This window comes from Gymnoscopelus braueri (genome assembly GCF_963280865.1).
Source record: "Gymnoscopelus braueri genome assembly, contig: SCAFFOLD_82, whole genome shotgun sequence".
NCBI lineage: Eukaryota > Metazoa > Chordata > Actinopteri > Myctophiformes > Myctophidae > Gymnoscopelus > Gymnoscopelus braueri.
In genome coordinates, this window is record NW_027660740.1 from 162,656 (window position 1) to 176,080 (window position 13,425).

The window sequence follows — 13,425 nt, forward strand, 5'->3', positions numbered from 1 at the left end:
GATACTTATGATCACTTCATTACTAGATTTTCAAATCTAGTAATATAATTCAATGATCAGAGTTATGGCCATTTGAAGAGTTAAACACTGCCGTAAGAAACATTTTAAATGTTTCTCTTGTCGTGAATAAAATTTGCATCGACACTATACAGCTATGAGAGTGTGCAGTGACTCTTTTATCTTTTTTGTGTCTTTACGGGTTGCCGGCACCTCTAAATGACTGGTGTGCGTTGCACCTCTGTGAACTTTGAGCCTTCCTTCAAACCACACACACACACACACACACACACACACACACACACACACACACACACACACACACACACACACACACACACACACACACACACACACACACACACACACACACACACACACACACACACACACACACACACACACATACACCCACACACCCTCCTTTTTCTTGCTGTCATTGTAAAGTCATACACAGTACTGGAAGAGATGTGGCACTAGTAACAGCTTGTAGGTGTCTTTCTGAAGAGGTGAGCAGAGCATCAATCCCTTTTTCTAACATGTGAAAATGAAATGCATTTCATTATAGACTGCATACTTAATTGCAATTGAGAAATATAGGCATAGTTTGCTTTGCAAGCTTGGCTAGTAGCAGGGAACTAATGTTAGTAGCAAGGCTGTGTCAAGTAGGTAAGGACATGTTCTGCGCCATAATAAATCAAATAAAAGTTTATTCTTAAGCTTGTCCACCTGGGTCTCACTGAATTCACTGCATTTCATCAAACTTCAGGCTCTGCCTCAGTGCATTTATGCCACATGCCATGGTGTAGAATTTGTCTTTACAAAAAGTATTTAACATTTTATATTTCCATATTTTTTTATATTTTATATTTCCAGGCAAAAAATATAATTTCTTTCAAAATACAGTACTGTTAGTATGTGATGTACAGCACAGTCTCATATGTTCTCATGCTGCTTCATATTGTATTTGAAAATACAACTATTACCATGTTGGCGGGCTCCTTTCATCTGTGGTTTTATGTTCTCTAAATTCATTTGCATTTTGGATACAGTGTTTGTATGTGAATGTATTATTCCTAACTTAAGAGTTTGGGGTGAAGCAGGCAAGATTTAGACTTTGTCAAGATATCAGAAGCTAGTGAATAAGTGAGTGCCATTTCAACAACCATAATAACAGCACAAATAATTGACATTACAATCTCTCAATAAATATAGATTATTTACCCTAATATAAAGTGGGAGATTACTGAGCTACAAAAAATGATTTAGTAAAGTTTTAAAATAATGCCAGTCAAACGGATTGCAAAGTCCTATTTCACTGTGCAATGTCAATTAGGAGGCTATTTTGTAATATGAATTTCTAATCAACAGAGTAACTATTGAAGATATCTTGCCAATATTTGGAGCTACATCATGACAAGATAACTACCCAAACCAAACCTCTAAAAAAGTGCAATTTTTATCTAATTTTATTTTAATGCACTTTGCAATATCCAAAAAAGAAAAGTACATATACAGTATATATTATATATAGTATATAATTAATTTAGATCAAATAACTTTCCTTTACATTGTTCATATAGTGTCCATCCTTAAATTGGACTTTTTAGATTATGACCACGATCAGGCTATACACCTCGACATGCACATCAAGTCGGTGACCCGTACATGCTTTCTCCACATCAGGAACATTGCTAAGCTCAGGTTTATTGTCTCACACACAGAGTTAGAAATCATTATTCATGCCTTTCTCTCTTTTCACCTGGACTATTGCAATTCACTTTTCACCTGCCTCAGTAAAACAACCATGATGCTGCCACCAACCAAATGCTGCTTTTTTTCCCCTGTTGTTTTTAATTATTTTAATTGTTGTATTTTTATTGTATGTAAAGCACTTTGTGAGTTCTCTCTTTGAGAAGTGTTATGTAAATAAAATGTACTTACTTACATAGCATGATTGTTCCTTCCAAACGCCTAGACTTTTCTAGTACAACCTTACTTTTACTGAACAACATAATTTTCATTATAGTTTACATTATGGAGGCTATGTTGTATAGTGTGGGCAGCACAGATGAAGACAGATTAACACTTTACCCATGTATGTGCTTCACAGCTCTGTAAACGGCATTCTCAAGAGTTCCTGTTGACCAGGTGGAAGGAGCCAATGTCTGGTGATGTGGCTCTGGTGTCAACTATGGATCTGTTTCGCCGGTAAGTAAATTGGTCTACAGTAGTAGTACATATTGTTGTTCATATTAACAACATTTACAGTACATATTCAAGTTCATATTAACATAATAACAGTCTCCATCACAGTGCACATTCCTGTTGCTAACTGTCATTGGTTATACAGTAGATATAGCCAGCTAAAAAGTCATTATTTCTCTGTGTGTGTGCGTGTGTGTGTGTGTGTGTGTGAGTGTGTGTGTGTGTGTGTGTGTGTGTGTGTGTGTGTGTGTGTGTGTGTGTGTGTGTGTGTGTGTGTGTGTGTGTGTGTGTGTGTGTGTGTGTGTGTGTGTGTGTGTGTGTGTGTGTGTGTGAGAGAGTAGTGTATTGTCAGGCGAGGGAGAGGATCAGTGTGTCTGCGGGTTCAGACATTCTGCTGCCCTGTAAATGTTCCTACGAACCTGGCATCGATGTCTACTGGCGCTACGAAGACAGTGTCATTGTCTATAACATCGACTCCAGCAAGCCCGATCAGCCAGATCTGGCTTATCAGGACCAACGCTTCAGAAACAGAATTATTTCATTTCCTAACCTCTACAGCCAGGGGAACTTCTCTTTGGTTCTGAAGAACGTCAGTCTGTCTGACGCCGGGTCCTACCACTGTGTTACCACGATACCCACAACTGATTGCAAACAACTACTTGAGCTCAACGTCACAGCAGGTTGGTGTGTATGTGCGTGTGTGTGTGTGTGTGTGTGTGTGTGTGTGTGTGTGTGTGTGTGTGTGTGTGTGTGTGTGTGTGTGCGTGCGTGTGCGTGTGTGTGTGTGTGTGTGTGTGTGTGTGTGTGTGTGTGTGTGTGTGGGGGGGCGTGTGTGTGTGTGTGCGTGTGCGTGTGCGTGTGCGTGTGTGTGTGTGTGTGTGTGTGTGTGTGTGTGTGTCCACTACTTTACATGCAGGCATTTTTGGTCAAATGGGCCCCTCCCGCAACATTTGGAAGCCACTTGAAGCCAGTATGTCACAACCTGCGATTGAGCTAGATACGGCACAGTATTATGGCTACATGCGATAGTTTTGTCAAAGACCACCATTCCTAAAGCATAACATGCCCAAATACTCCTAGAACAGAGTACCCCAGTTCGAGCGTAACTGTGAAACTACAGTATGAGTCTTTCTGTATATGCAAACACTACATGCACTTATTCTATTAATAGTCTCAGCCCTGCATACACACATGCACACTCACCATGGTCCACAGAGAGAAATTTAACCCACAGGTCCATGGACAAATTTAAATAGAACCTTTATGACTTCTCTCGTAGAAGAATAGATTTATTTAAAACTAAACCTAATACAGGGTCTAAGCAATAGTATATCATGTAAAAAAGAAAAAAGGTAAACTTTCTGGTAGGAAAGACAAGTACCCCCCCAAGCTCTAATCTCCAATTCATCAATATGTGCTCGGCACAGTCATATAAAATATCCCCAGACAATGATTTAGCCAAGACACAAGCTTGCCTAGAATTCTTGGTTACATTTTAAATCTGGAAATATCTATCAATGCTGTCACTGTGCCCTGCACAGCCTTAGAGCAAAGATAGAAAGAGACAGTTCTTCAACTAAGAGATTGACCATGTCTAAATTCTCAGCTAAATCTGAAAATATAAATGCCATGCATGGGCTCATAAGATAATTTGACCGAGGTAATGCTAGGAACTGACAAGATTTTCTCTTTATTTAACTAGATTATGGGCATGCCAAGATTCTAGCCAAATACAGCAAAATACAATATCGAAATACAAAAAATAGAATTTAGAAAATTCTATGTATTGCATACATGATATGTACATGCATTGTCCTTGCACACATTATAAATGTATTTGTTGTTTGCTTATTCTCTCCTCCACATAGACACTTACATTCGCATACTGTAGACACATACAGTTGTGCAGAGTCACCCCCTGTACAGGTCGGTTTTAACCAGTTATCACATGCACACTCATGCACACTCATGCACACTCATGCACACTCATGAACTGTCATACACACAAACTCAAAGTCAGTGCGTTATTATAAGAGTGACAGTATAACATTTACTGTATCATCCTCATCATTCAGTACATTGACACAGCAACATCCTGGAGGTTAGAGTGATTATTCCAGGGCCAGAAGGTTAATTTTTCTGTTTTTTTTAATTTGTTTGCTTATGCTCTCTCTCTGTGTTAGGTAACACTGGAGCCAGGTTTAAAATGCAATACAGTGGTGGAAAATGTAATCAAATGTTTTACTTAAGTAAAAGTATCAATACTGCAATGTAGAAATACTCTGTTACAAGTAAAAGTCAGAATAAATAATTTACTTGAGTAAAAGTACAAAAGTATTGGTATCAAAATGTACTTCAAGTACCAAAAGTAGAAAGTACTCATTATGTAGAATGTCCTGTTTCACAAGTTTTCAAATGTATAAAAATCTTTTTAAAATAGCAGATCTACATGCTCAAAATGTGTCGCGATGCGACACATTGTGAGCCTGTAGATCGGCTATTTTCAAATGGCCAAAATGTATATAGGGCTGAAGTGATTAATGTATGTTTTGTAATAATAATCAAAATCTACAAACTAGTAACTAAAGTTTTCAAATAATTGTAGCAGAGTAAAAGTACAATATTTGCCTCTGAGATGTAGTGGAGTGGAAGTAAAAGTATTGAAAATTGGAAATACTCAAGTATAGTACAAATACCTTGAAAATTGTACTTAAGTAAATGTACTTTGTTACTTTCCACCACTGCTAGAATATGAACCTCAGTCCCTACCGGCTCATCTCTCTCTTGTTACCTGGATTGATTGATTGATTGATGTAGTTTATTTAGAAAGACATGAGAATAGTACATGACAGTACATAACAGTACATGGAAGTACAAATTCACAATACAAGGTCTACTAAACTGGAAACCCTCATTAAGCATAACGCTTGTTTAAGATGAGAACCCCATGCACACAAATCATGATGAAATATAAGAGGCAGGCAGATATACACACTACTATACAGAATGTCATACAATCAGCTTTCAGGTTACTGGTATGACGAGAGAAAAAAAATATAAATATATACAAAAGAGGAAAATGAAGGAGGGGGGGGGGTAGAGATAGCACAGATAACTGTACTGTTAGCAGTATTTACGGCAAACAACACTTCAGGCCAATTCAGATCACCAGCGCAGCAACACAGTATTGATGCTCGTAAAGTGAGGCCCAGCAACTGTAAGAGTTGCGCTACTGTGCGCTGAGGATAGATCACCCATTGAAAACACACACAAATAATGTTTTCACCACGCGGTGACACCTGCATAGAACAGTTCCGTTTCAAAGAAGGGGGAGAAGGGGAGCAGTTAGGGGTTAAGATCTAGGGTCTATCTCAGAGACCCCTCTACATCTTGCCAGGGCCCGGAATCAAACCTAGGACCTTATGTCTCCCAGGGTGCCCAATATATCTGCCTTTGATCTATCTTTCCCGGGAGACCATGGGACATATAATCAACCGGTCAGACAGAGCCCTGGTCATTGGGTTACCTTTAACAACCCGCAAAGGTTGTTACCAGATATCACCCACATTCATCCCTACCCGATATAATACATTCCATAAAAACTATTTCTCATCTAAATATATTAAAGTACAACAATACAAATTGAGGTACAAAAAAAAGAAAAAAATATATCATGGGGGAACCCTATAAAAAAGCAGCAAAATCTGTGAAAAATGTGGGTATCTTAAAAGAAATACAGTATTCCTTAAAAAATAAATAATGGAGCTGGGAACTTTTCCTTTGATCCACCCATTCCTGGGACATGTGAGCCTTGTCCAGTGAAGTTACAGTCTAATTGCATCAGCTGACCATTGTGGGAGTATGGGATTTTTTTTTACCCTCTATCACTAACCATGGGTGAAATTCGCCCGAAGACCACCCTGTAGAAAAAAACAGGGATGGGGTCAGGGAAACAAACCCATGGTTAGTGTTCTAGGGTTAAGAGAATCAACAAAAACCTCTACTCTGATACATAACTTGTAGTACAGAAAGTATAGACATTTAAAAGCACATAAGGTAAAAGAAAACAATAACAGTAATTCAATATTCTGTTACAGCAAACATAATATGATTTACTCATGTTCTTGGGCCTGACTCCTGCTTCATCTGCACTTAAGTGTTTTCCTGGCTCCAAGCCCACCCACCTTTAGCACATTTCTCGCAAACTCTAAGGTCTACGGTACTAAGTAACCTTTAGTAATAGAGTGTAAAAGCCACAAAACATAGTGTAGTTTTGAAGCAATACTAACTATTGCTAATATAGCCGGCCTGCTTGCTCAGGGAATAAATTGAATCTTGACCATCAGGTCAAAGTTTGTGTCAGATCCTGTGTCTAGGTGAGACATGACCTTTGACACCATCTAAATGTCTCAATAGAAGAGCAGGGAGACAATAAACCACCCTAATTGGTTATATTGTATTAACATACATATCCATATAGATTTGACAAAATAATTTTTTTTTCTTAAAATAATAAGTTACATGGTGAGGCTTTAAAGCAATAATCACTTTCTTTACACTTAATTCTTATTGTTACCATAAGTTTTTTTCTAAACATTTTAGATATACATGAATAGGGTTGAGAACTGAAAAATGGATTCTATCACATTCACATTTCCCAGAATTTAATTTAACTTAATTATTTTATTTAAGTTGTTCACGTGATGCGCTGTGACCTAGTAGATCGCCTATTTATGGTGAGCTACGCTGTATTCGCACGACAATGTGCAAAACAGGCTTCATGGCACTATGTTAAAAAGGACCGTTATACAATACAGGAAGCAGCTGCACGCACCCCAGCAGGCTAATTTTAACTTTAGAAAATGTTCTGTGTAAAATACTCACTGCCTAGCTTGAATGTCCATGTCTGTATCATGTGTTACAACAGTGATTTATTCTATTCCTAATTAACGACTGCTGGATTATTAACATCTTTACTTTTGTTATTTGCAGAATTACTTAAAGGACAACTTAGTTTTTTTACAACCAAGGTTTATGTTTTAGATTGTAATTAAAGTAAATAAAAGATGAATGTTAAAAAATGTAAATTTACTGCTTTCTATAGTTTTAGCAATTTTCGCGATTTTTTTACAGTGGGCCTTCTGTCCGGTGGCTAAATATGTCTTTTTGTTACACAATAACCCGGCGTTTTCTTTATTATTTACAGTAGCTCTTCTAGCCCCCAATAACTCACATCTGGCCATCAAAGACCACAGGACCTTTTTTATTGTGTAAAAAAGGCATATTTAGCCACCGGACAGAATGCCCCCACCCACTGTAAACAATATCGCAAAAATTGCTAAAACTATAGAAAGCAGTAAATGAAAAAAAATAACACTGATCTTTTATTTACTTTAATTACATGCTAAAATATAAACCTTGGTTGTAAAAAAACAAAGTTGTCCTTTAACATAGTAACAGTATCAAATATATTTTTAAAAAACTGTATACATGTTTATCACATGACTCCTTAGATAATGTGTAGCAATTTGTGTTAGTGTGGGACAAAATCTGTAGGAGGAGTAGCAAAAAAACATGTTTTGAAGAAAATGTGGAAATGGGATTGGCTTAAAGGGCAAGACCACTTTGGTAGAGGTTTGGGTTCAATGGGTAACTACCTTGCCATGATATAACTCCAAAGGTTGACAAGAAATCAAAAATCACACCCTGTGTGAAGTGGGCGGTGTCTTGCTAGCTAATGACAATACTGAATGGAGTCAACCAATCATGTACAAAAGATAAATACATTTATTGAAACACTCTTTATGATGGACGAAACCATAACTTGAAAAAAACAAATATTTGGTTTTTTTCAAGTTATGGTTGCTTATATAGGGCTATGCACATGTGTCATGTGACACTGGCCAATCACAGTCCTTAATAGACTGTGATTGGCCAATCACAGCGCAGGATAATTCTACTAATTTCCTGGGCCCAGATCACAGCGCAGGAAAATGTACATTTTTCCAAATCTCACTTATAGGGGCGGTTTCACCGCCCAAAAATATATGCTCCTCATTGACTTACATTGTACAGTGAAACAGCTCTCAAAGTCACTCTTTTAGCACATAAATGAATGCAAACAAAGTTGATTCAGACAATATAGAACATCACCAAACCCAGTAGGGGAGACCGGGACAAAAGTAACACTTTTTGTATTTGCCTTCATAATTCACAGACTACTTGAAATATCCTAGTCATCTTTTGCTATAAGAAACATATATATGTGCCCTAATTAATAATACAATTTAAGCTTTCACTAATAAGGACAAGTCTAAAATATGAATTTGAATGCAATGAGTTCACAGTGTTACAATTGCCCCCGTGACGGGGGCAGTTGTAACAGTGGTTGGGGGCAATTGTAACACTGTAAAAATAAGTCATATTAACACACTTTATCTCAATTAAAAGCACATCACTAAGTAATATGTATTTTTTATAATTTAATTATTTAACTTGTTTTATAGACATAATTACAATTATTTTATATTTTTATTCAAATTATTTATTTTGAAATTTAGTTTTTTCAAATGTATGTCTATTTTTGCCAGACCCAAGGGGTCGGGCTTACATGAGGCTTTGTACCTGTTTCGTCCATACATGGGCATGGTCCATTTGTCCTCCGGCCCCAGCCAAAAAAGTCTGTCCCCCTTTCGTCCATACATGGGCATACACAGGCTGACACGTCATGTGAAGTCCGGCTTAGCCGTGACGTAGTGCATCCCAAATGCCTAAAATGATTTATGCTTTTCCGTTATAAAGTGGTTTGTAGGTGTGTTACATACTAGGACTTCATTCTGGGTCTGGCAGAACCAGGTCTCCTGGTCTTGTTTATTTAAATGTATTTTTACTTTGAAATGTAGTGACATTTAGTGAAATATGTTCATTTACTAACATAAAAGTATGTAATCCCAGACAAAAAATATGCTTGCATTGAAAACACATTGTTACAATTGACCCCGGTCACTTTGTTACAATTGCCCCCAAAGGGACAACCATGATAAAATCCCATATTCTAGCTAGAAACACCTATACTAGCATAGGCTGCTGACGTTAATTTGTGACCAATAACATAGAGAGATACAATTCATCTAAGTTTAAATCAGCTGACATCTTATGTTTAGACAGCAGAAGGAAAATACCGTACACTCAAACATTTACGTTTACACCTCAAAATCTGTTTTTTGTTGAAAACTTCTGCTGAGATGAAATGATCTATGATTCTATCCTTCCATAGGCAGAGAGAGGACCCTACTGAGCATGTGCACAAGAGGTCTCACCTCTCTAGCTTATTTCTAATTAGAATTATTGAGCGTGTTACTTTTGTCCCCTGTTACTTTTGTCCCCGGCCTCCCCCTACTGTTTTTTTTATATAAAAATGTTAACTTCCTGTTGATTTTACTATTTGAAGATTTGGATCCGGATCCACGGATCCAGTCCAGGTTTTAAAAATGGCAAAATCAACAGGAAGTTAACGTTTGTATATAATAAAAAATCAAAAAACAGTACTGGGTTTGGTGATGTTCTATATTGTCTGAAATTGTCTTTGTGTTCGTTTATCTGCTAAAAGAGTGTCTTTGAGAGCTGTTTCAGCATACAATGTAAGTCAATGAGGAGCATTTTTTTAATTATCAATTTCTAATCACTGGAGCAATTATTTTTTTATATCTTGTCCAAGATTAGTTCCAGATACAAACAGGCTGACAGATAGAGAGATAGACAAACAAACAAACACACACAAAGACAAAAACATAATAATAATGTATAACTACATGGAACTTCTGCTGTTATACGAGGTGTTCTGTCAACATGAAGATAAATAACAACACCTCTTGTCAGACATTTTGAATTATTAATCAAACCCTTTTTATTTTAAACATACAGAGAAACCCCCCGCTGAACCATCCGATGAAGTACCCACTGAAGCACCTGCTGACCAATCACGTGTCAGTGGAGGCAGTGGAATCAAAACATGTGATGTGATAACCATGGCTTACATGCTCTCTATTGTCATGTTTAGTTTTTAGTTTGCCGATTGGTTTATTTGATATCTATTTGTGAAGGATTTTTGTATAAGACATATTTTATTGGGTTTAACTTTAACAGCCATGCTACGTGCATGTAAGAAGGCCACCAAGTGTGCAGCCAGAACTTAAAATGTTGCTATTCGTTTCGACACTGGTCTCCTACGCAGGTTACAGAGAAGCAGCATGCCTGCCTCCCATGATCCATCTCCCCCAAAAAGTGTGTCCTATAGATCTTTTATACCCTCTTGCAGAAGTCAACACAACCAGCAGGGCCACCCTGCCAGCATAACCATAATCGGCAATTAATAACTAACTTAAATAGACTAGATTCATGTGAAATCAAATCAGCTGTTGATGGTCAGTCCCCACAAATGGCATGGGATAAATGTAAATAGGTTGGTGTGACAACAGCTGTTGTCAGGGAGCTGGGCTCCACTGGAAACACCTGTCTGTCACAGGCCCAAGACATCATTCCCCCTGCACAGAGAATAGGCTGCTACTCAACTTATACTTTGAACAATTAATTAATGCGTGACACCCACAATAAGTTGTCATATGGTGTATTTTGGTCATTCTTTTTTATTATATCCATGTTGATGATAATTGACTGTGACACTGAAGGATTTGACAGAGTGCCCAAAACAACAGCTAACTACTGTCAGTAGGGGGCAGTGTAGGTCTATTCCACTCTAATCCCAGTGTAGGACTCAAATTATGGTTGAAATCAAATCAACTGTGCTCCCATGAACAGTTACTGATTGGTTATCTGAATGATTATGTCTTTTTTTCCCCAGAAGATAATGTATTGGGCCTGATTTGATTTTGATTGTGTTAATTATTAGTATATATATATATATATATATATATATATATATATATATATATATATATATATATATATATATATATATATATATATATATATATATATATATATATATATATATATAAAACCTGATTGGGTTTTAGATTGGTGTTACTCTATTTTAGAAAAGCTTCCTGTGGACAGGTGCTGATAATTAGCACTTGTGATATATACAGTGTAAACAAAGCATCTGCTTTCATCCAATGTAATTGTGATATATATATCAAGTAAATAAACATAACATAACATAACATAACATAGTATGTTGACATGATCTCCTGCAAGTCTCCACTATCCTGTGGATCTTGTGAAAGTGACTACACGTTTTGTGTCTAATCATTGTCCTGTATTTCAGGGTTAGTAGTGGCCTTAAAGTAACTGTAATTGTAACACAAATACTTTCGTGATGAAGTTAAGACACAGCTTCAGTTTGATGTAAAGATGATGATGTTTGGTGTTTATTTCATGGCTTTATGATGTAATACAATGTGGGCTCCTGCACAGTTTATTTTCCTATAATTATTTTCTAACCAGCTTTGTAAGAGATTGGATTTGTTTTTTAATTTATTATGATCCAGTCCAGTGTTGTTGTTAGTATTAGCCTTCATGAGCCACAATTGGCCATGTGCAAGTAATGCAGTGACACTGCAATGACACAGAAGAACAACAGTACTGTGCTGTAAAGAAAGATATGTACAGTATATGAAGAAAAAATATGGGTTATGATGTATGATGAGAATTGTGTTATGGAATTTGTATGATGACATAATTATTGTTATTTGCTTGTGATGGTTGAACATACAAAAGATGGACATTGAAAATACAATGGAAAAAGAAAGACAGAATACAGTTTTTGTGGTTTAATAAAACCAGCATTATCCTTTGGATCTTGTGGAAGAGACTACACGTTTTGTGTCTAATCATTGTGTCCTGTATTTCAGGGTAATCTATGAACTGCTAACTAGGTACCCACGCCAGGACCTGTAACACATGCCATAATGATTGTTATATGAATTTTGTCCACCACAATCCAACCCTATAAATATAAAATATGTATGTCCTATAAAAATAGAGAAAATGCATAGAATGACATTAGACTGCAAAATCAGCTAAATGAATGTGAATCACAGGATGCAAAATAAATGGGGTATATGTACAAACATTGACAACAAAACCTGTATTGTTAGAGGAATGAGTGATTTCGGACACAGCCTTTGACCATAATGAAGAGATGATTGTCCTCCAGTCTTCCTTCAAGCAAGCCTTTGTCCCAAGATGAAGAGATGCTTGCTTCTCCTTTAAATATGGCACCCAGCAATCATTGGAACACCTGTGTGTGTTCAGAATTTTCAAATATTTTCCCCAATTAATTACATTTATAAATAGAGAATACTGTATGTGTGCATGACTTCACTTATCTTAAAAACCTCTTCTGCGCTGATGGATTTTTGATTTGTTCCAAGGTTTGGTTGGTATACTTGCTGTACAATTAGGTCTTTGATACAGTCTCTGATCACATCACTCTTTTCTGAGGGAATGCTGTCAAGCTGCATTGTTACCAGTGTCTCATACACAAAGAAGCCACACTAGACGCATTCAAGTTATGCTGAATTTATGCTCCATTGTGCGACGGTGCTTCAATGCTTACAGCTCAGAGCATACAGTAAATAACACCTGTATAGGTTATCGATCACATATGAATACACTATGTAAAACTACCAAAGTATATTCACTTAAGTACAGAAAGGAGAACGCTGGCGCAACACGGACAGTTTAGGCCTTTATTTATTTTCGGTGCAAGTAAAACAGACTGACGTTTCGGTCTTTCGACCTTCCTCAGAGTCATAGGTGGCAGCATCAAGGTAGACATTTATATACAGAGGTGAGCATGGGCTGTGCTCTCAATAAACCAATGGTGGATGGCCCTGTTTTTAGTGGTAATTACCTAGTACTGCATGTCACAATCTCAAGGTTGCGCCTATCAGTGGTGATTAGGCTTAGTTATGGGCATGTGGACCATTTAGCATATTACAAAATATAAAAAATAGTCTACACATATAATGCCTTGGTAAGGTTAGGTTAAAACAGTGTACAAGTAGAAAAGAGGGGGCAAACAATGTTAGGCCAATGCAAAAATACTTTAAATACATTTTGACTAAATAATATTTTTAAGACACAAAAAAGAGAAAAAGGGGAACACTCTCAAGAGTACATGGCACACAAAAGCAATGTCAGGAAACCTCAGGGACCGTCTATAGAAAGCATGAAAGGCTCAGTTCTTCATTTAGA

At 37.0% G+C, this 13,425-nt stretch overlaps 1 long non-coding RNA gene across 1 annotated transcript; it reads left to right on the forward strand.

Annotated features, from left to right (window-relative positions):
• The first annotated feature begins 426 nt into the window (after window positions 1–426).
• Window positions 427–11,097, forward strand: LOC308081230. The gene is made up of 4 exons (XR_013932813.1): window positions 427–506; window positions 2,111–2,208; window positions 2,547–2,885; window positions 10,129–11,097. It is a non-coding gene; the product is annotated as an uncharacterized lncRNA (long non-coding RNA).
• The last annotated feature ends 2,328 nt before the right edge of the window (window positions 11,098–13,425 follow it).